The 17,739-nt window shown below is 33.9% G+C and overlaps 1 protein-coding gene across 1 annotated transcript in view; it reads left to right on the forward strand.

Annotated features, from left to right (window-relative positions):
* The first annotated feature begins 14,485 nt into the window (after positions 1–14,485).
* Positions 14,486–17,739, forward strand: part of LOC118190019 (LIM domain only protein 3-like) — a 176,195-nt gene continuing 172,941 nt past the window's right edge. Inside the window, exon 1 of the mRNA XM_085822806.1 lies at positions 14,486–14,663. The gene's annotated coding sequence lies outside the window, so the exon portion shown is untranslated. The remainder of the gene's footprint in view (positions 14,664–17,739) is intronic.

A 17,739-nucleotide genomic window follows, 5' to 3' on the forward strand; every position in this document is an offset into this window, starting at 1 on the left:
CACAATAGATGAAGCATGGGTGTATTTAAATGATTGTAACAAAAAAAGAGCCACTTATTATCATAAAAGGGGAGAAAAAAATTCATGTACATGGTTCAAAGAATCGAAATAAAGTTTTTCTAAGGGATTCATGACTGTTGCTGGTTTCTCTTATAATGGCAAGTTAAAAATAAAGAAAGTGCAAAACGCCAATTTTTCTGAATGAAAAACCATCGCTTTATCCACAGTGCCATCAATCTGTGAGACTCCATCAGGACAAAGCTAGCAGTCACACATCAAAATCCACTGTCAATTTCCTAAAAGAAATGGAACAAAAAACTGGTATCCTTCACTGATATCCCTACTAAATCTCCCGATGTGTCACCTATGAATTTTTGTGCTTTCGGACTTTTAAAAACTGCATTATCCAAACGTTGTCCCAAAACCTTAACAGGACTCTGGAAAGCTGTTCGGGAGGAATGGGATAGAATATCTCTTCTGCCACTTCAAAAGGCATTATTATCCTGGAAATTGCGGTGTCGAAAGATAGTTCAGAATAAGGGATGTCAAATAGAACATTTAAAACACAAGAATTTTATGTAATTTAGTTTTGTGAATACAATATACATCGTCTAAAAAATGTGTGAACAGCCTCTGTACAAGTCATAATGCAAATATTTCTGGTTAAAATTTTTGTATCCCTGATAAATGTTTTCCGTTAAGAACATCGGCGGTTAAAGAAACGTTAACAAGAAATGCAGCATATTAACGGAAACAAATAAATACAATTATTAAACAGGAATTCTTATGCTACCATACAAATAAATACTACAGAATGAAAAAAATATATATTGAGAACGGAAACGAAATTAAAATTTGAATTCGTTATTAGTTTAAACACAGTTAATAAGCTCATAAAATTAAAATTCTTAACTTGGTTGGTTCTAATGTACACTACTAAAATCTATGTCCGCTTCGGAACGGCGGGGAATTCAGTTTCGAGAGAGAAAGATAGGAACGGATTCCAAAAACACATAGGAAGCCATTTCGACCATTCTCATCTTCAGACGACTTTAATTAGGGGAGATATTAATTAAAAACTCTGAAAATGCGAATTTACGCTCTCAGTTTTGCGAGCGGAAACAGTCTCGCACGCAGGAGATAAATATCTGCTGTATTTTGAAATGTGTTGCCACAACTTTCTTTCAAATCGCAGAGTTTGTTATTAAAAAATTTGTAAGTATGCGATTGCATTGACGTCATTGTAAGTCGAAAATGTTTTGTTAATGTCAGCATTTTAAATATATAGCTGCTGTTGGCAACGTTTTCGTTTCGGTTTAGGATAATTGACACTACATATTATTGCCACGTTAATTCTTTTATTGATGTTGTAAAAAAGTTCCGTTACGTTAGATTTAAATCTTGACGTCATACGTATTAATCTGAAACGCTAAATGGTTTTCTTTCCTGGTTTGGCAACAAAACATTTATTTACGAGTTGGATGCTGCTTGGAAAGAATGAACTCATTTCATTTATATTGAAATATTTTTATCCATTTTCTTTTCAGATGTACTATCAGGTTCAATGTTCCGCCTTACTTTCTTTGGGAACATGCAGGGACCTGACTCGGAACAGGGAGCTTACTAAAGCTATGTTCAATAACTGTGGGAAGTAGACAAGATACACAAGAAGGGTATACGAAACCCTTTATTCTTCACTCTTTACAATAATTTCCGTACTTCGGAATACAGAGACCAACTACTTGTGGTCTGAACGTAAGAATATAAAAATATAACTAAACTCTAACTTAAATTTGGAATAATAAACGTGGAAGATTGGCCTTATATTAACAGGAAGCCGTATGTAGTACAGAGAACTGTTAACACTACAATACGTTTAAAATTATCACGAGGATTAAACCTCTGGCCTGGAGGGCAACCAGCAACCGAGTAAAACTTCTAAGGCAAGCGGCCTGCTTCGACTAACTCCTTCCTCTCTCTCGCTTGGCAAAAAGCCACAACTTAAGTATTTGGCGTTCGCCAGACAAATTTTGCATAAATAAGTTAACGCTTTTAATTCTGGCCGGAAGTAGAAAATAAGAAGTGATAGTAAAGATTTAAAATAAAATAAACTTTAGTAAAACTTAAGATCCTTACAGTACATAGAACATATAAGTTTTGTTTTGCCCGCTAGTATCTCTTAAATTCCAAAATGTTTATTAAAAAAACAAAAGACACTAAAAGATTTTCTTTAACCTCAGTGCGTTGCAGCAGTTGAAAGATTTTTCAGCAAGATTTCGGTTGTTCGCATTCGTTAAAATGGCAAACGTTAATATTTTTCGGCAATTTATATTTTTGAAAAGGAAATTAAGGACATAAATATTCTTGTCTGATAACACGAGGCATTTTTTTCAAGGCAACGCATTTAACCAGTGCGCAATATATGACTATCCCCTTATTAAAGCCTTAAATAAGAGCAACGTCGGCGCGTGTTCTACCCGGGCAGATTTCATTATACGAAGCAAGACCGTCCAAGATTATCAAAGTGTTTGCCTTCAATTCGCCCGGTTTTAGCTTAATGTGTTTACAGAGCAGCAGAAGGCGGCCATATTAAGCCTTCCACCGAGATCCGGGCTTTTATCAGGTAAAACCCGGACAGCAAGTATGTATACATATATACATATGTATAGCTAGCTATATAAAGCTGGAAACCATTTTCACCAAGCTATCTATAAGAGTGCTCTACAGAAGCGGGGATCGGTAAGAGAGGAGAGGAGGTGGTTGGTGGGTGGAAGAGGATATATTTCTTTATTGTAAGGTGCGGGGGGGGCAGTGTGCAAGGGAGGGGGTAGGGAACGGAAATGAGTCATAAAATCTTGATGACTAGTCGGTAGCAGAGTTAATTATATTTACTTTTAATACCCATTAGCTAGAAATAGATTGGCTGCTTTAATTAAAACCCATGATTTGCGCTTTGCGTTCATAAAACTTTCAGAAGCCGGCGTTAATCTGGTCTGTCTACCCTTACCTGCTACAGGGAGGGGAAAGCGGGGGGAAGGAAGAAGGATCCGTAAAACGTGATTTCGGAAGACAATTTTTATGTCCGGAAAATAAAATAACCCTCGATTGAATATATATGGCGTAATTAATGCAAATAAGCTCAGCACAAATACTCGTAAAATGATGTTAATATTTTCCATCCGCTGATGTCGAGTTGAGGTGTATCTACCAAAATTTTTGGAGAGCGGTGGTTAATCTGCCTCTGGGTTTAAATATATAGTGTACGTAAGCCAAGTGGGTTCTGTGTATCTACCTACCTTCGAAGGAGAGATTAGTCTGGTAGAGTTATTAAAATTTTCGAATACGAAGCAGAGATGAAGGAAGAAGGGGAAAAGGTAAAAAAAAATTTGTAATGCATTTCGCATGCACGGGTTTTAAAAATACGCAGTTGCAGTTGTATGTAGCAAATATGCTAATGTGATTTCTGGCTTTCCGTAAAAATGGCGGACGACGAATCGTTCGTGGCAATTTTTCAGGGACATTTTCTGTCGAAAGAAGGACATTTCCCGAATTCTGCGACATGTATGAGAATTATTCGATGGTTATTTTCAAAACAATGCAGTTAGAATGCTTGCTTTTGTAGCTTTATATTTAAGCATTTGATTATGCGTTCATTTAAATATTAAAGTATGCTTCAGGCGATATATTTATCATATTCTTCTTCTTTCTGAATAGAGTAGTTACAACGAAAGTTTGTTGGATGCGATATTCATGACCATGGCTTTCGAATCAATGATAATCATAAAAATGATATTTAAAACTTCCTCTTTAAAAATCACTACAAATTATGTCATGCATAAATACTCCTGTGCTATATTTTAACCATATTTTGTTATATATGCTTTATTCCATCTTTCTCAGAATGCAAAATTTGCGAAGTTTTCTAAAGCAAGATAACTAAATTAAAATCATTCTCTTACACGCCTTTATTATAAAATGCCATTATTACCCCAAAGCGGCAATTAGCCCAAAAGGGCTATTAGTTTCGTTTGGGTATTTTACGTTGATTCACCATAAACGACGAATCACTTTTTGAATTGTCACCACATATTAAGTTGTCACCACATCACTGTTGTCACCACATATTAAGAGAACTATATTATATTTAAACAAATTGAATAATGAGGAATCTTCATAAATGTATGTATGTTTTTCGTACTGTGATAAAACAACGGTACCTAGAGCCATCCAATTTTGAATAAAGTAGTCCTCCACTCGAATATTGGCATAGGAAAGCCCAAATTTGGTATTTGTTTTATTACCTATTTTACTATATTTTGTAAAGCATTTATGAGTTTTTGATTAAGAAACTCAACGATTTATAAGTGTGCAATGGCAACACTGTACGGAAAAAAAACATTTTTATTTCCAGCGAGCGAGACTGTGTATCGGAAATTCTAAAGATATGCTCTTTTAAATATTTTGCGATATTGCTGTTGAATTGACTTTTATGGTTTAAGTGCGATATTTAATAAATAAAGGTAACACACAAAATTAAAAAAAAAAAAAAAAAAAAAAAGGGGGGGGGGTCATTTTGAGTGTAATATAAAATTTGAAAACTTTTAAGATTTTTTCGAGTTTTTTTTTTTTTTCTTCTTTTTTTAATCCTATCAGATCTTGAAATTAATCTTGTTATGCGTTCCAGCACCCGCTTGATTTTCTAGAAAATTTTCGCACATACATATACACAATACAGGCTTTTTCTTTCAAAATTAGGTGAGTGTTTATTTTTTAGCCGAAATAGGTGATAGCCCAAAGGAACTATTTGTCTTCAAACGGAATTTTGTAGCGTTTCACTATAAACAACGAATCACTTTTTAAATTGTTGCCACCAAATATTATCACCCTGCATTATATTTAAAGAAATTAAATAAGGAAGAATCTGCATAAGTGTATGTACGTTTCTCACATTGTGAAAAGACGACGGTACCTAAAGCCATCAAATTCCGATTAACGCAAACCTCCAGCCAAGCATGGGCACTTGGAAGCCTGAATTTTGAATTTATTTTATTATCTATTTCATATTTTGTAAAGCACTTCTGAGTTTTTAATTAAGAAACTCAACGATTTCGAAGCGAGCAATAAACAACACTGTATGAAAAAAAAAAAAAAAAAAAAAAAAAAAAAAAAAAAAACATATGTCCAGCGCACGAGACTGTCTGTCGAAAATTCTAAAGATATGCTGTTTTTAAATATTTTGTGATATCGCTGTTGAATTTAATTTTACCGTTTAGGTGCAAAAAACATATTTAATAAATAAAAGTAACAAGAAAAAACGTTAAAAAATTTCAATTTGGACTTAATATAAAATCTGAAAGCTTTCGGATTATTTTTTTATTCAAATTTAATTCTGAATTTTACATACATGTATTTGCTTTGTAATTGTAAACTTTTCATCCTTACACCATTAGTTACATCGAAAAGTATTCTTCTGGAATTCAGTCATAAAGCAATTCATGACTTTTGGCGACATTCTAAAATCTTTCGAATATTTTTAACTATGGAGCAGTTTTAAACAAAGATGAATTTTTATATCTGAAGACTGATACTTTCCTTGTTACACCTGTAGGAATTTAAACAAAAGATTACTGAAAAAAAATGGTAAATGTATATTTACGGGTGCCCCTTGGCGAAACTTGGCGACACAAAGCCAAAATAACAAGACAAAGAATTGCACAAACTCGGTATCCATGTACATATCGACCTATTTTCACTTAAAAAAACATCCTAGAATTACACAAACTTGGCATTGCGCACTCTCTTGACTTTATTCATGTACACATTGACCTATTCTTGATTTTATCCGTGTATTCCTCAACCTATTATTATTCATCGACTATCACTAGGGTTTCATAACATTCAACTACTCAGGCTACCATAAATAAACCACTGCTTGGCGATAAACGAAACAGCTTGGCGATAAATAAAACAACAACTTCGCAAAATTACAAGGGGTACCCTTCTCTCTACTCTAACCAAAAAAATTTTTACTGACCTAAAGTCTCCGAATTTGAACTTATTTAGACAATAAATTAGGAAAATTGCATTCTTTCTAAGCCTGTTTCTGTGGGATGAGGAAGTTACTTCTGCACACTTTTTAAGAATGTTTGGCATTCCATCATTTTAGTGCATTGAAAATGGATATAACGCCTAGAAAGAGAGCAAAGATTATTAACAGTGAAAGATAAAGTTAACAGTCAGACCATCCGTGACTGTAAAAAATATTGCTTCGGCGGGGGGTATTGAAAAAAATCCAGCGTTTCTCTAATTCTGAAGAAACGTAATGAAACTGAATCATTTTCTCCAGAAAGGTATGACAAATCCTGGGGGGACGGAGAAAACAACTCCAAAATATGGTCGACTCCTACGACGACATGGCATCATTAATCAAATAAAATAATCGCAAATTAAAAAAAAAAATCAAAGCACTTAGATTTTATATTACGTCTAAAAAAGCGTTTATTTAACGTTTTGTGTATTGCATTTATATATTAAATATCATGTTCTTCGCATTTAAACCATAAAATTCAGTTCAACAATAATATCACAAAATATTTAAAAAAGCATATCTTTAGAATTTCCCATACACAGTCTCGCGCGCTGAAGAAAAAAATGTTTCCCTCGCCTCGTACAGTGTTGCCGTTGCTCGCTTTGGAATCGTTGACTTTCTTAATGAAAATGTTATATTTCTCAAACATGATTTTTTTCAGCTTTTACAGGAAAGTTTTCGCTTTATTGGTAGTTTAAAGTCACAAAGATATTATCCTAAATTATTTATGGTACTCGCAAATTGATTGTCAATGTAGCTGCTCCGTAAGTTTCGTTTAATGCACCGACCTACCAAAACCCTCAGTTGATTTCGGATATTTTCTGTAGAAGGAGGAAGGTTAGAAAATTCGACCTTGACAACGTGATACGGGAAACACTAGCACTTCGAACTTTGTAGTCTTACTGAACGCGCCTTTGAAACAGTGAAACTTAATTTTGATGATGTTTCTGAAAGTTTTCGGTACTGTTCTATTATCGGGACCGGATTCAGAAATGTATGAATGTATGCGGCAATGTGTGCATATTACCTGTACATGTATACAAACACATGTGCTTACAAATATACATGCATACATGAACACATACACCCATTCATGCATACGTTTTGAATCCGATCCTGATTAACAGAACAGTACCAGTTTTCATTTCTATCTATCAGAAGGTTACTGAAAATATAGTAAATTATCTAATTTATGTAATTCGAATGTTCTAATTAAAATGTAATTCGAATCTGTCGAAAACAACAACCGCAAGTTTGAATTTACTGAACGAATCAAACAATTTCCTTCATTCTTCCATTTCTACACCTGCTAAAGCTTTTTGACTGGTTTGATTTATTTTATGGGAAAGCACTAGAAGGCTATCTGCCTAAAGGAAGGGATGCCTTCGTGGAGGACTTTTTAAGAAGAAGTAGTATACACATTATATATGGTAAAAAGCACGAAAACGCCCATGCAAGCCAGCCCGTTCGCGAGTTTCTAACCTCAGACCGAACTACCAATGTTCAGTGACTTTACCGCTCGGCCGCTGGAGGGATGTAAAGGTTTATGAAGCTTCCGAATTACTTTTTGAGATTTTCGGTTTGAGAAATTAACTTTTCCTAAATTTTAAACTTCTTTTAGCAAAGACATTTTATTTCCCTTAGAAAGTCTTCCACGAAGGCATACTTGCCGTTGGATTGCTATAAAAGTGTGGTTCCATAATAAGAAAGTAAAAAATATGTGCACAAGACTAGTAGAGTCAATGCCAAAGTGCACTATAGAAGTCATTTTTGAAGGAGGTTATATTTTCTATTAATTTAACTATTACCATTATATATGAAGGAATGTACACAAATCATCAAAACGTCCCTTTTTTCCAATTAATTTGCAAACTATAGTAGATCATAAAAATTGCTTAGCGACATAAAAATGTCTCCAAGTAAGGATTTATCTATTTTTAACTAATAGTTCATTTTAAGTTTGACTACTTTCCTATTACTCTCTTTTCACCCACGCTTTTTATACTAGACTGTAAATGAGATGGCGAGAGTTTATTCAGATTAAGGTAGAATGAAGTGCTGTTTAAGCAATACTTTCGGAAGTTAGTTTTAGAACGTGTCTGTCTATTCGTGCTGTGATTATGAGCGACTTGCGCTAGAGGCATTGAATGTTCTAGCCATTAAGCTTTGTCTCGCCGGTTTACTGCAAAGCAGAGCCCTTCCTGCGCGTTAAAGTATTCTGTGAGCCGTTAGGCTAATCGATCACACCTTGAAATTATTAGTTGTTACGTTATTCTGTTAAGCCAGAAGCGATTGGCTTCTTATAAGTTGGATCATTTGTTAATTTTATGTTTGAATAAAAGGATCTGAGGCTGCGCTCAGACGGCAACGTAAATGTCACAGAAGCATACGCACAACGAATAAAATGCGGGAATTAAGTTCACACCCGCGACACAGGGTTTTTGTCTAAGTATAGGGCTGAAGATAGAACAATTTGTAGAATCTTGTATGAAAATTATTTAACAGGAGATAAATGACGATACATCGTAACCCTTGATGAAATAAATGACTGCTAAATGATCCCTAACTAAATGACTGCAACAAAAAAGGGTCAGATTATTAAAATTCTGTTGTCATTCCGTTCTTTCCATCAATTAGCTATAAAGTTGCACGTATTTTGCAGAAATTTAACGTTCGGTTCGTTTATTCTCCCGTCAATAAAATTCCGAGTTCCATACTCAAGGACCGCATTCCGGATATTTCCTGGGGTATTTACAGGAATCCTTGCTAGTGTGGTTTAATTTACATTGCCCAAATTAAGAGAGCCTTAATATTTCGCGTTAAGGAACATGAGGCATATGTTAGAAAAAAGGAAACACAGAAGACTTCTGTAGCCCAACATTGTTGGTCCGAAAATCACACTTTTAATTTTTCTTCTGCCAAAATTATTCAAAAAACATTTTCCATTGATGAAGTGGATTTTCTAGAAGCATTTCACATTCAAAAAAATCTTTCTGTTCTAGTTAACGACTCTAATTCCAATCCATCTTTGCCTTCAGCCTTTAAAGAAATTATGTTTTAGTTCTGATTTCATCAACAGATGGCGCCAGTAGCTTATCTCCTGTCCAGGCTTTCTTATCTTATCTAACCATTATATACTATCTCGTTCATTTGCGCTTTTGCAGCTGAGGACGATGGTTCGGTAAAACCATCGAAACTAGTCCTGTGAAAATTTGAAAATATAACTTTGATATTTCTTGTTTGACTTCTGAATTAAAAAAGGGTCTGTTTATTACCGAAAACGAAGAGAAAAAAACGTACACACCTCGTTCCGTCAATGCAAAGAAAGTTTCAGTGAAGGGTTTGTGATTGTCGCAGAATTCTCTTACAATGGGAAATTAAAAATAAGAACAGTTGGAAAAAATTTTTAATCAATTCAACGTGCTATAAATCAATTCAACTTTTAATTAATTCAATGTATTTTAAATCAATTCAACGTCCGATATTTTCTCAAGAAATTCCATTTCTTTATCCCAATGACTTTCAAAGAGTGAAACTTCATCGAGACAAAACACCATGTTATACATCAAAAAGTACCACTGCATTCCTTGAAAAATTGAAGACTGTTACAGGTATTGCAGATATACCTTTTCAACGCTGTAGAGTTTTTCCCTTTGTAATTCTAAGTTAGTGATGGAAGTGAAGAATCTTAAGAACTAATAAGCGAATAATCGCTTGAGTTCGTGTGACAGGAAACAACAAGATAGAAGGGTAAACTAACCCTTTATTATTCCAAATAACGTTTAACAAAACTCTGTCTTGGAGTGTACAATAAAGCCGACACTTGGGCTTAAGACATTAAAAATTAAACTAAACTAATCTTAACTAAAGATATATAGCCAAAGCTATCATGATTCTAACAGAGTTGGCCCCTTAACGTTAATAGACTGTGAAGCTGTCAATGGCCTAAAGTACAGCCGAGCGTAATAATAGCTTACGAGAGAGTAGCCTAAAAAGGCGGACGCGTGCAGCCAGAATACCTGGTATCTCTCTCACTAAGACCGAAGAACTTCGCGGTTAAATACCGCTCTTCTTTATTATGCATTCAGACGTGATTCTAAAACTACATTCTGGCCGGAAGTGGTAAGCTGAAGTTAAAAATCGATAGGAAAGAAAATTTAACTCAAAATTTAACTGTTAATAAAATTAATATAATCCTTACAACGTATTTCTTTAAAGTCCCCTGAAGTACCCTATGTACTATTGTGCCTTTGATTTCTTGAAAAGAGCTCTTTCTAATAGAAACCGCACCACGATTAATGGACTCGTAATTGAAAATATAAAATTGAAAAGTAATTGAAAGTAATTGAAAAATATTGGAGATCCCTGGAAATTTTAAAAAGTGCTCTTCGGTCATCAAAATCATGATGTAAAATTACAGTTAAAAAAAAATGGCCATCACAGCGAACATTTAATGCTATTTAAGGGGAGGTGATTCGATTGTGGTGTGCCTGCATGTAGGCCACGTTGCATTTTGAATTATTACTGATTTGATTCTGCGGCGTTTAGTGCTTCTAGCCACAAAGCTTGTTTCCGCCAACTTCTAGGAGTCAGAGCCTTCCTGCGCGTTAAATTATCCTCGAGCTGTTAGGTGACATTTATTACATTTTATTTTAAGTTCAACGTTACCTGTTTGAGCTAAACCAGAAGTGTCGAATTCTTTCTCCGAATGTCGAATGATTGATCGAAATTTGGATTTTGTTCCTTATTTTTATAATAAAGTAATTTGTTGCTGCATTCCATTACGTTGCAGAATAATCCTATTTCAAAATCGAAACTGAAGGTCTGGATTTTGTTTAGTTACACTTTTGGATCACAAGAATAAGCCATTTCTCGAAGTTATATAAAAATTCGCCTTTGCTTGTCAATGCCGACAATCAGTTTCAGATTCGAATGATTTTTCAAAGGACGTGCTACTTTATGAAGGTCATTCTATGTGTAGTATAATGCATAAAAACACCGCCCAAATATTAATCTTGATCTAAAAAAACGACGTTGAATATGTTTTGAGAATCTGATTGACTTAAAAGTGTATCTGATGAAGAAATTTAGAAAATTTGTTTTTAATTACTATATAATATTTATATGTATGTAATTTAACTTAATTACATAAATTATAATATACACACATATATATATATATATTATACTGTTATTTATATGTGTTATCGATTTGCTTCTATTACGCATTCATCTCCTAAAATATTAATTTAAATCCTTAACTGCGAATCTTTTCACGAATTTGTTAGCCTGAGTCCAAGGCAGGAAAGTTTCTCGACGTTATATATATCACGCGACCACTCTGTGTTGCATTTGCTTCACGCAATAATGTTACTGCCAGACGTTTTTCAAGTCGTAACATGAATATCAGAAGATACATTAGAAAGTCCTCCACGAATACATCCCTGCTTTTTGGTGAATAGCTTAGTGTCCTTTACCGTAATCCAATATATCTAATAAATCCAAATCCAAAATGATTGCCCAACCATAATCGGAAAAAAAAAATTCGACACTGTTTTGGGCATATTAAAGCAACAAGAGTCAGCTTAAGTTGCATAAATTTGCAGAACTAATTTCGAAGGTTTAAATAGAATTTTTTTCCTTCATCCGCAGCAGTGAAAAGGACAAAGGAGAAATCTGTGTTTATACGATAGCAATGACCAGAAAATCAAAGTTCCTATAAAGTAAACAAACCCACTGACGCCATCTATTGACAAAAGTTAAAATAACAATTAAATAATTTCTTTTAAAAGTTGAAAATAAACTGGATTAGAATTGGTCAGTGGGGTAGCTAGGGTGGGGCAAGGGGGACCCTTGTCTCCGGGCGCAGCATCCAGGCGGCGGCAAATTGATGCTACGAAATTTTTTAATGAAATGTTTCCCATTCTTGGCACACAGAGAGGGGCGCAAATTCTTCATTTGTCCCCGGGCGCTGGAATCCTAGCTACGCCACTGGAATTGGTATAATTAACTAGATATGAAAGGTTTGATTTGAGCTGAAAGATTGAGATGATCCCAATTCTAATCCGTTTTTACCATCAGCTTTTAAGAAAAGTATGTCTGCTAACGTTTTGTCAATAAATGGAGCCAGAAGCTGTGTTTTTTCCCTTCACTCACATTTTCTCGTCTATTATTTCGCATGAGCATAGACTTTTCTTTTTTTATTTTTCCTCCTGCAACTGAAGAAGAAGGTTCTATTCAAATCTTAAAAATATGAAAAATCTTAAAAAAGAAAGCTATTATATGATGTTCAATCAATCTGAAATTGAAATTTCAGTTTAAAGTTTGAAACAGTTTTTTTTTTTTTTTTTTTTTCTGAATAGTTACGAAATGCTCTATTAGGTTAAGAAGTATCTAAAAAATTAAAGTTACAAAACATAAAATTATATATTTAAACGAGCTTTTCAAAGTAACAAAGCTAAAGGATAAGGTGACTCTTGTTATGATATTTTCCCATCATAAATTATTAATTACGCTGAATACACTAATTCGTATAGTTTACGCTGGTTTTTATAGTTTCAGTATATCCAACATTTGTTCTTGAGCATGTGACTTTCATTATTTTCTACATATTTTATTCTTTTTTCTGTCACTTATATACTGCATGTTTTAGATCATCATGCATTAGTGTGTTCACACATTTTTGGTTTTTAATAACTGAATTAAAATATTCATTTTAAAATACAAATGTCACTGGCATCAAACTGGAATAAGGTTTAATTATCGTCTGCAGCATTTAAAATATTCTTTTCTTTTAAATGTCACTGAAAAATAAACAAATGGCTTGAAGACTGTACTTTTGAGCTGTCAGAAGAGAAATACTTTTATTCAATTATCAGGAAAAGATGTGAAAAGCACGGTTTTGGATATTTCTACACGTAAAATAAGTGACATAATTGATATGAAAGGAAAGAAACGTCAAAGTTTACATCTAACTGGAAAAAAGGTAAAAAATGCATATCCTACAAAGGTATACCTACAGCTCTTATTAAATCTAAAGTCGCATCTCATGCTTTAAAGGAAAATCCAGCCCTCCAAAGATCTATTGCAAAATATTCTTTGAATATTTCTGTCGGAACTGTGAACAAAATTATAAAATCTGACTTAAAGCTAATCAAAACAAAAAAACAATGTTCATCGCTAAACGCCGAAACATGTTTCTCGACGTAAGGTTATGAGCAGATTGCTGTATGAAAATTAGTTGGCAAATGAAAAAAATGGAAATATATAGTTATAATTGATGAGGCTTGGATACACGTATCTGAATGCAATAGAAAAAGATCGATTTACAACTAAAAAAGAGGAGAAAAAGACTTACCATGTTGGTTCAGAGAAAACGAGGAAGGTTTTAGGATTATTACTGGATTCTCTTATAACGGAAAACATCAAATAAAGAAAGTAGAAAACAAATGTCAAAATTTATTCCGATTACTATCAGAAATATATTTTAACACCGATTTTTAAAGAAGAAATTACATCTCTTTATCTAAACAATCTCAAGTTCCATCTGGATGAGGCTATCTCTAAATCTACTGCTCCATTATTCGAAAAAATGAGAAATGAAACCGGAAATGAAGCTACTCCCTTTAAATGCATCCCACCAAAGTCCCCTGATGTGTCTCCTATGGATTCATGTGCATTTTGACTTTTAAAAAAAGCTGTTTATAAGCGGCATCCCAAAACATTGGATGGACTCTGGAAGATTGTGACGCAGGAGTGGAATAAAATCAAGCTTGATGTTTTAAGAAAAGAACTTTTTCTTGGAAATCAAGATGTAATATGATAGTTCAACAACAAATAGGCTATCAGATTAATCATATTAGGAAATAAAATTCTAAGGTTTGTTTATATACAAATCTTTGAAAAATCGTTACACAAATGTGTGAACACTCGATATTATGCTTCGTATATACATATTATACACATTCATTATATCAAGAATAATTCATCCGTTCGTCTTACTGAAGAAGCTTTAAATACATGTACTTGTACAAAGATATATAACAGGTGCTAATATTAATTTGCATAACACATCTAATGTTTAAATTATGAGGTAACTTTCTACGTCAAGATATTTTATGCTTCAAAACAGAATTTTTCTTTTAAAATCAAATTATTTTATGCAATAACAAGCGGCCAGGCTTTCAGTTTTTAAACGATAACTTTTTTCAATAATAATAAAGGAAAAAAAGTAAAAAATTGACAAACACATCACGTTTTATTATGATCTAAAACGCAGGTTTGGCGTCTTTATTGCCACATTTGGCACGCATCGGAATCATTTTATGGCAAACCTAAACGGAAGCCAAAGAAACAAACATTGCCAAAATTGTCGCCAGTTACTGAGCGGATAGCAAGCGCTCTGCAGTGAAACCAACTATCCTGATTTCCACGAAGTTAGCAATTTACCGGAAAGCAAATATATTTACTTTTCTTATCTAGCTCTGAATTTCAAACAAAGATTTCATTTGGTTTCCAGATAATATGCTGAGCTCAAAACCTTAACATCCAGCTTTATTCCAAGAATTTCCCCAAGGTAAGTTTTGTTTACTTTTCCAGCGTGTTTTGGAAGCGAATAAAGTTTTGTATATTATAATAAGTTCAGTGAAAAGAATTCTTGCAACAATATATATAAAATGATATTAATATGCTTATTTATATACAAGATTATAAACTGAAAAATAACGCTACAGATAATTTGTAAGCATAAAGTTGAGTTTTTGAACCTGATCGAAAGCATTGAAAATGCAACACCTCATTAATTCATAGTTTTCAAACTTTTTCCATGTATATTAAAGGAAAATGATTATAAAATTAGCTAAAATTTCAAAATTCAGTTATGTATATTAAATGAACCGCAAAAAGCAAAATTTTAAATTTTGAATACCAGCTATTTAAGATGAGTGATTAAAAAAAATTTTTTTTTTCATAAAAAAAAAAGGCGTAGAAAATATTTTATAGAATTATTTATATGGTATAAAATGTAGTTTAATATAAAAAATTACCCTGCATGTTTTCTGTGTTGAGATCTATTACCTATCACCAAATTTTGAAAACTAAATGCACATAATTTTGTATGATGAAGTTCATCATCTATTTAACTATTTTAAATTTCTGAAATTTTTAGGGCATTTTAATTAGTATTTTTATGTGCAGCACAGAATTTCAGAATTTTTAGCCCAAAAGTGCGTTAGACGCGAAGGGCTATTAGTCTCAAAACGGCATTTTTGGTCCTTTCGCTTTCTGGGCTAGTTCACTTTTCAAACTAAATAACGAAAAATCTGCATGAATGTTTTTCGCATTGTCAAAAAACAATTGTCGAACATGGGCGCTTGGAAGCCCGAATTTTGAATTTCGAGTTTGTTTTACTAGCTGTTTCAGATTTTGTAACATTTTAACGAATTTTTGATTAACAAACTCAACGATTTCAAAGCGAGCAATGGGAACACTGCAGGTTAAGTTATTTAATTAAGGCAAAGCCTCGAGGGCTATCTGCCTAAGAGGAGGGATGCCTTCGTGGAGGACTTTCTAAGGGAAACTGGCTCGTATACACGTCACACATGGGGAAAACCACGAAAACAACCATGCAGCCAGCCCGTTCGTGGGATTCGAACCTCGGACCGAACTACCAGTGTTCAGCGACTTTACCGCTCGGCCGCTCAACACTGCAGGGAGAAAAATCATTTTTATCTCCAGCGCGCGAGACTGTCTGTCGAAAATTCTAAAGATATGCTGTTTCTAAAGACTTTGTGATATTGCTGTTGAATTGAATTTTATATGGTTTAAGTGCGAAGAACATGATATTTAATAAACAGAGGTAACACACAAAACGTTAAAAAAACGCCTCTTGGGCGTAATATAAAATCTGAAAGCTTTAAGATTTTTTTTTTTTTTTTCAATTTACAATTATTATTAAAATCCAAATGTGTTCTACTTTTTTTACTTCGGAAATTTTTTTCTTTAAAAAAAATGTAAAAGTTATTCTGTAGAGACACTAGAATTTTTTGGAACAAGAGAGATTGAAAAATTAACAACGCCTTCGCCGGGAATCGAACCACGGACCTCTGAAATACCAGCTCAGTGTGTTGACCACTACACCACGAAGGCACTCTAGGAAAGCAGGAGAAATACCTTATATACTTCCCTTTTTAAAGGACGACTACGGTTTTAGGGGACCCATTCGCCAAATCCTGGGTGAGGAGAATCATCATCCAACACCCTTTTAGTTCAGGCACCACTGTAGAGACATTAAGTATTTTTGACAGCAGGAGAGATGAAAAATATGCAACCGCCTTCGCTGGGAATCGAACCACGGTCTTTTGGAATACCGGCCCAGCTTGCAGAACCACTACACCACGAAAACACGCTAGGAAAGCGGGAGATATACCTTATAATTTAACGCATTATGTATTTCCTGTTATCTCTGATATTTCTTTCATGATTTAAAAAAAATATTTTCAGTTAAGCAGGGTCACACTCTATAAGGTATTTCTCCCACCTTCTTAGCATGCCTTCGTAGTGTAGTGGTTAGGACGCTCGGGCGTATTCGAGAGGTCCGTGGTTCGAGTCCCGGTGAAGGCGTTGCTCATTTTTCATGTCTCTCGCTTTCGAAATATTTTAATGTATTTACAGTGGCGCCCGAACTAGAAAAGGTTGTGGATGATGATTCTCCACTACCAGGATTTGGAGAGTATATAAGGTATTTCTCCCGCCTTCTTAGCATGGTTTCATAGTGTAGTGGTCAGCATACTCGGCGCGTATTCGAGAGGCCCGTGGTTCGAGTCCCGGCGAAGACGTTGCTCATTTTTCATCTCTCTTGCTTCCAAATTAACCTAATGTCCCTATAACTTTTTTGATATATGCGACACTGTGTTCATTTAATTTTGTCAATATTTTAGATTTTATTTTGGGTGCTTTTATTTTTAAATGTAATTATTGTTATAATATCCATGAAATAAAAGTGCACACAAAATATAGCATGAAACTAACATAATTGTTGCAAAATATAGCATGAAACATCATAATTGTTCTTTCATATTTCTATCTTACAAGTGAATGAGAATTAATTTTCGAATTTCGTGTTTAGCTCTGATGCTGCTGGTACTTCTGGAATTGATATGAACTATATTATACAGTATTTACAAGCAGAAGTTTCCTCTTTGGTTTTAATTAAATTAATTACTTCAAAATTATGCGAATAATTTAATTTCGAAGGACGCGGTTACAGTTAAGAATATAACAAATGCAACGTAGTCATGAATGAACTACCGGGAAAAAATTGTAATATTATTTCTTTAAAAAGAAATCTGCATTCCAGTAAGAATGCATAGAAATATTAGTATTACATTATCTAACAAAATGTCTTCATATCTACTTCCCCGTATCTTGAATTCTGAACGTTCTAATTGCAGTCCACTGCTGCTCCCTAGGCTTCAAATCATTTAATGTTACCTGAACGGATGTTTGTGTCGTCTGCTAATAGTTTGCAAGTCGTCACGCCTGTGTTCGTCTTTGGCATCGTTCAGTGTGTCTTCTCAAATACAATAATCTTCAGAACATTCAAGGAGTATTACATATTTCCTCACTTCATGAAGCTCCTCTATATTATTGCT

Source organism: Stegodyphus dumicola, chromosome 8, assembly GCF_044657685.1.
Source record: "Stegodyphus dumicola isolate Sdum_Otavi_A_Nest chromosome 8, ASM4465768v1".
Taxonomy (NCBI): Eukaryota; Metazoa; Arthropoda; class Arachnida; order Araneae; family Eresidae; genus Stegodyphus; species Stegodyphus dumicola.